This window comes from Meleagris gallopavo, chromosome 7 (genome assembly GCF_000146605.3).
Source record: "Meleagris gallopavo isolate NT-WF06-2002-E0010 breed Aviagen turkey brand Nicholas breeding stock chromosome 7, Turkey_5.1, whole genome shotgun sequence".
NCBI classification, from domain to species: Eukaryota; Metazoa; Chordata; class Aves; order Galliformes; family Phasianidae; genus Meleagris; species Meleagris gallopavo.
The window spans coordinates 24,240,769-24,246,526 of record NC_015017.2 but is presented as its reverse complement, the minus strand read 5'-3'; the positions used below and the strand labels follow the sequence as shown (position 1 = coordinate 24,246,526).

Here is a 5,758-nt window from a genome sequence, read left to right as displayed (position 1 = left end):
TACCTAAACACAACAATCACAGAAATAAAGAAAAGAACCTACTCACCCTCAGAAGACCTCAGCCACATGAGGAACTCCAGAGAGAAACCCCCACCTCCACTGCCAACCCTTAAATGAGGTCTGGGAAGGGGTGGATCCTGGCTCCAAACTTTCTGGTCACTCAGTATATTGCATGCACCTGAGATCCCCTGGGTTGGCCCTGCCCTCCCACCAGGTGCTCAATCACTGCTTCAAGCCCTGACTTAGCATTTCTGCTACACCTAAAGTAAAAACACACACAAATAAAAATATCTGCCAAAGAAACCTCCTATAAAATTCCATTACAAAAATTAACCATTTCTTTAGGACCTGTGGGGCCAAACACTAAATCAATGAGATAGTCCCACAGCATCCTTTCCTCTGCAACAAGCCTCATAAAGGTTGTGCTTTACAAAGATGTGTTTGTTTAACCTGTGACATTTGTGCGCAAACGAGACCAACACGAGAGAGCAGATGGAAGAGTGCAGACAAGAGAAGAATATTTTGTGAGAATCTAGGCAAAATCCACTTAAGGTAATTAATACGGGAAGAGCTCTCTTACTGTAAGGTTGAAATGCAAATGGAAAGACACGCGATGGAAACAGGCAATCCTATCTTGCTACACATATGTTATTCGAGGAAGGAAAGAACCTGAGCTCAAATTTATGTTTTGCTGCTCACAGTGTTTGCTAGCTGGCAAATAGGTATTGAGTGAAATGTTTAGAGATTTAACATTTGTTGGCAAGGAGAGAGTTCATCATCTGCATTCTTTGCAGCTGCTGATACTCAGCCAACACACCCCTACCCTGATGTCAGTGGTCAGAATGAGAGCCACATCCTAACTGACAGTTTAATGCCAGGAAATCTCTGTTGAATTATTAGCTGAGCCTCCAACTCCCAGAACTGCATGTTGCTCCTCAAGCAAGTTGAAGATTTCCAGTTCAGACAGGGAGGATTCTGCGACCATTAAACCCTGCTCAAAAGTCCAAACTTCCTTTCAATGCAGGATTTTTTGCACATATTCACAACCAGTATAAGCCCTCAGTTAAAAGAACAGAATTGCCCAGTCCTTTGGGAGATCAGAACTGCACTGTATCCATAATAACTATTCACTGTCACAAAATGCCACCTTGGCACTGAAGGAAGGCATCCAAAATAGAAAAAATATTGTAACAGTACTTCATCTTCCCCTCCTCTGGCTGGAAAGCTGGTCTGTTCAGCTTTCAGTCTCTAGTGGATATAATCATTTATATATAAACGGAAAACCTGTTTGTGACCCATCCGCCTGTATTATCAAGCGCATTTTTTAGTCCAGTAGCCAGGTGTCCATTATGTGGACTACTAAGTGATTTGCAGTGACTGAGTTTGCACTGTGTGTGGCTATCACACATATTATATGCTGGCTGTACAGAGAATGAAAGCGTGCCTATTATGTTCCAAATAGCAACAAACCCTATTACCTAAGCCACTGACTCCCAGTAAGAAAACCAGAAAAACTGTTGCTTCACTACCTTAATGAAAATTTGCTTTTTTGATCTCAAAGTACTGTACATTGAAATAAATGATAGATTTATATCAGTGAAGAACTGGTCTGTGAGTTGAAATCATTTATTTTAATAATTTTGATTTCTTGAGCTCCAGAGCTTGTATTCCAGAGCGAGGTCTCACCCCAGACACAGGAAAGCAGACAAAAATCCAACTACGTGAATGTGAGTGACTTATGAGATGGAGTCACGAGGATGAAAAGTCTAGGGAAAAATTGATAAATTTCAGATTTGAAACCAAAGGACATTTCTGAAACATCTTGCAGTAAAAAACTGTGTTCTGTCATACACAGCCAGAATTAATTTGTTGTAAGGAATGGCTGAGAATGACTGTAGAAGAATTACTTGATAAAAACAGTTTGGTTGAAAGCAATGTGTGGAGGTGACCTAGTCCAAACAACTTTTCTACACAGTGCTAACTTCACTTCATATTTTGAGATCCTGGGCCTTGTCTCTCTGAGTTCCAATGTGCAAGGTCTGCTCTGAAAGTAATGCCTCCTGTTTTACAGCATCGGGCCTTTACATGTACAAGAACAAAGAGACATTAGCACCACAGGAAACAGCTGCAGTTCTACAGATTGAGGGCAGATAGAAATTTAGTCCAGAGCCTCACTTAATAAGATCATATTGAACTCAGGGCTCTCATGCACTTGTAGTTGTCCGACATCACCGCACAACCCTGCATCCACAACGCTGCCGAGACTGCTTAAGGGAAGATCTTAAAGCTAGGACTGAAAAAACAGGAAAACCAGAGGAGGATGAAGAATAAGCTTATTCTTCAGTTCACTGAGCATATACCATACACAATACTTCCTCCTCTCATGAGTGGCAGATAAAGTCCCACAACTGTCCACCTACTACCAGTGTTGCTCCGTAAATCGTGTTCCTTACTATCACATCTACGCAATTCTTGAACACCTCCAGGGACAGTGACTCAACCACCTACCTGGGCATTCTCTGGCCATTCCCTCTAGTTCTATCATTAGTTATCCAGGAGAATAGGAGAGACTTGGACCTGTTGGAGGACACCCAGAGGAGGGCCACAAAAAAGTGTTCCTAGGGATGGAACACTCCCTCTATGAGGACAGGCTGAAAACTGAGGCTGTTAAACCTGGAGAAGGTTTGGGTAGACCCGATTGTGGCCTTTCAATATCAAAAGGGAGGCTATAAGAAAGCAGGGGACAGACTCTTTTGGTCTGTTGTGATAGGAAAAGGGGAAATGGTGTCAAACCATGAAGCAGTTCAATGACACACCTTTGCTTCATACACGCTTCCATATCAGGTGCCATTTTGACAGACTGCACCTCTGCTGCCATCTGTCACAGGGCAACAAAGTGTAATGGAATACTGGTGGGAAGGTTCAGACTCTTCTGTCATAGCACCAGCATCCACCCCTGATGTCACGGGCCAGCTTCTGGAGCAGCCTTTGTATATTACTATTATCGAGTTATATCACAGCACCTTTGAAACAATGCTAGCTGAGCTGAGTGTTGAATATATGCACTGTATACATACAGACATATTAGTGCATATATTTACGCGTATATTAATTAAGCTTTAGCTACTTTTCTCTCTGTAAGAACATGCTACTAAGGATTGTCTTTTCATTGTGAACATTTGACTAGTTGTAGCCACTGCAATCTTCCGTTATTGCACAAGCCACCCACAGACAATGAATACCAGAAGTACCACAGCCATTTCATGTACAGGGAGATGAAAACACCAAATGGAGCAAAGAGAAGAATCAAACTCTTTTTTTTACACTTTCCATTTCCATTTTACCAATGTTTCATGATCTCTTGTGACCCATAAACTGACTTTCTATAAAATAATGTTTTCCTATGAATGATCTCAGTGCAAGTTTCCTTTTGTTACTCTTTGAAAGTGATTTTTCATTTCATATTGTAACAGAAATGTTAAATCAGGGCTTGAAGCAGTGATTGAGCACCTGGTGGGAAGGCAGGGCCAACCCAGGGTAGCTCAGGTGCATTTAATGCAGCTGAATGACAGGAAGGGATGGAATCAGGATCCACCCCTCCCAGACCTCATTTAAGGGTTGGCAGTGGAGGTGGAGGCTTCTTGGTGGAGATTCATGTCTGCTGAAAGCCTTGTGAAGGTAAGTAGTTTTTCTTGCTTTGTTTCTGCATTTGCAGTAGTTTTGTGGTAGTTGCTGATTTGGGGTTTTTATTTTCTTTAGCCTGGGATTGCGTTATTCTGCCATTACTGCTGTGTTCTTTGTTGTATTATAATGTTATGTATATGTATGTGAATATTTGCTTGTATAGCTGAGTGAATAGGAAGGTCCTAGGGAGAATTAAATAATATTTATCCTATGCTTTCAACTGATTTGTTTCCAATTTGCTCATTAATGTATTACATGTATTACAAGAGATATTTCCATGATTTTTGAAATTGTCAGGTGATTATAATGATTTCTTACAGATGTGAGGCATAATGTAACACTTACCTTTGAATGCATAACTGAGGATGAGGTAAAAAATAATAACAAAGAGGGTTATATCTTGATTTTTTTTTTTCCCTAGTGATGTTTTCATGTATTGAGACAGTGCCTGTGCTTTTGTGCAGTGAGGAAAGGAATGAGCAATGTGGGTTTTTTTATGGGACTAAAGAAAGACTTAATTTTAAATTGTAACTTAGCATTAGAACGCAAACCCTAAGTAATAGTAAAGCCTGAGGTGTTTTGTCTGAGCTAGTTATGGTAGTTGCCTTGAAGAGCCTTTCATAGATGGCTTAATTATATTGCTCTCCACTCTTACTACAGGAGATTAGACTGATATTTAGCATGCAGAGGAGAAAGCCTGGCAGGAAGTCTATGAGATTAATAGAAATAAGTCGTTTCAGTGTCATACGGCTTAGCAGTATTGTGGAATTGAGTGTTTCTGGCTTTGGAATCCTAAGAGGGGCTTGAGTCTTCTTCTGACTTGCTGAAGGAATATTTGTTTTTTTAGGGAAGAATCTGTGTATGGAGAAGAGAGATCCAATATTATAAACTTACCAAGAAATGGAAGCTGTGAGTTTCAAGCATTAGCTACTTCTGGAGTGATAGGGGAGTAAGTACATCTGCATGTAAGGGTCTTTTCTGCAGAGCAGCCAACTGCTCAACAGTTGAGTTGCATGAGAATTTATTTAGGATGTTCCCCCCCAAAGAGCAGGAGACTAGTGACAGCAATATCATCTGATTAACTGATTTAAATGAGCATTGGTTTGTTGTTGTTGAGGTATTTGGTACAAGTCTTCAGCAGTTACTTCTAAAGCACCTGGTGAGCATGCTCTCTTCTTCAGTAGAGCAGAACATTTTCTCCCTTAAGCCATGTGTGCTCAGCAGGTGGGTGATTTGTGTATGACCCAGAAGCCTGCAAAATTATCTCATATAGTTTCTTATGGATTGTTTCTGTTGCATTCTGAGTTGGGTTCCGCTGTTTGCCGTGCTGAAGTCTGGAGCCACGTGCCCAATGTATTTTATAATCTAGTATCCATGTGTTGTAGCTGGGAGGAGAATATTGGAGCACTGAGTGGTTGATACACTGATGTTTTTCATAACAAGAAAAATTAATGTCGTCTTTTCAAACTTTGCAGGTCAAAAGAGTACAGAACCCATCTTTGGGTAAAGTCTACCAAATAAGTGTCAAATGGATGACAAAAATGGCACTTTGCTGTTAATGCCAGCTATTCTGCTAATGACACCTACTCCAAACCAGATGCAAATGGGAAGAAGCACATGTACCTGGCTCGAGTCCTTGTTGGACAGTATTCCCAGGGGACACAAGGAGCAATTACTCCAGCAGCAAAGAGTGTTGGCAACAGTGTGGATCTGTTTGACAGTTCAACTGATAATGTGAACAATCCATCCATGTTTATCATATTTAGTGATATTCAAGCTTACCCGGAGTACCTCATCACTTTCACTAGATGAGCATTTTGATTGCAGCCATGATTGCATGTCTCTTAGCTTTTATTTTATAAATCAGTCCTACAGATCAACCAAATATGCAGCAAAAACTATTTATAGTTCTATCAAATTAATTTCTAAAGGCCTTTTTTAGTTTAAGCAGCCTCTGGTTCTTTTTGATATCGTGAACATAGACTAATGTTTTTCCTCTCAGAGTAGTAGCTGAATGCATTTAAGACAAGTGTAATCTGGCAGGTAATGTAACAGCAGTTTTCAGTAGCTGTCC

The 5,758-nt window shown here is 40.6% G+C and overlaps 1 long non-coding RNA gene across 1 annotated transcript; it reads left to right on the top strand.

Annotated features, from left to right (window-relative positions):
* The first annotated feature begins 3,114 nt into the window (after positions 1-3,114).
* LOC109368593 lies at positions 3,115-5,482 on the top strand. Its single transcript, XR_002116781.2, has 3 exons — positions 3,115-3,678; positions 4,532-4,633; positions 5,160-5,482. It is a non-coding gene; the product is annotated as an uncharacterized LOC109368593 (long non-coding RNA).
* The last annotated feature ends 276 nt before the right edge of the window (positions 5,483-5,758 follow it).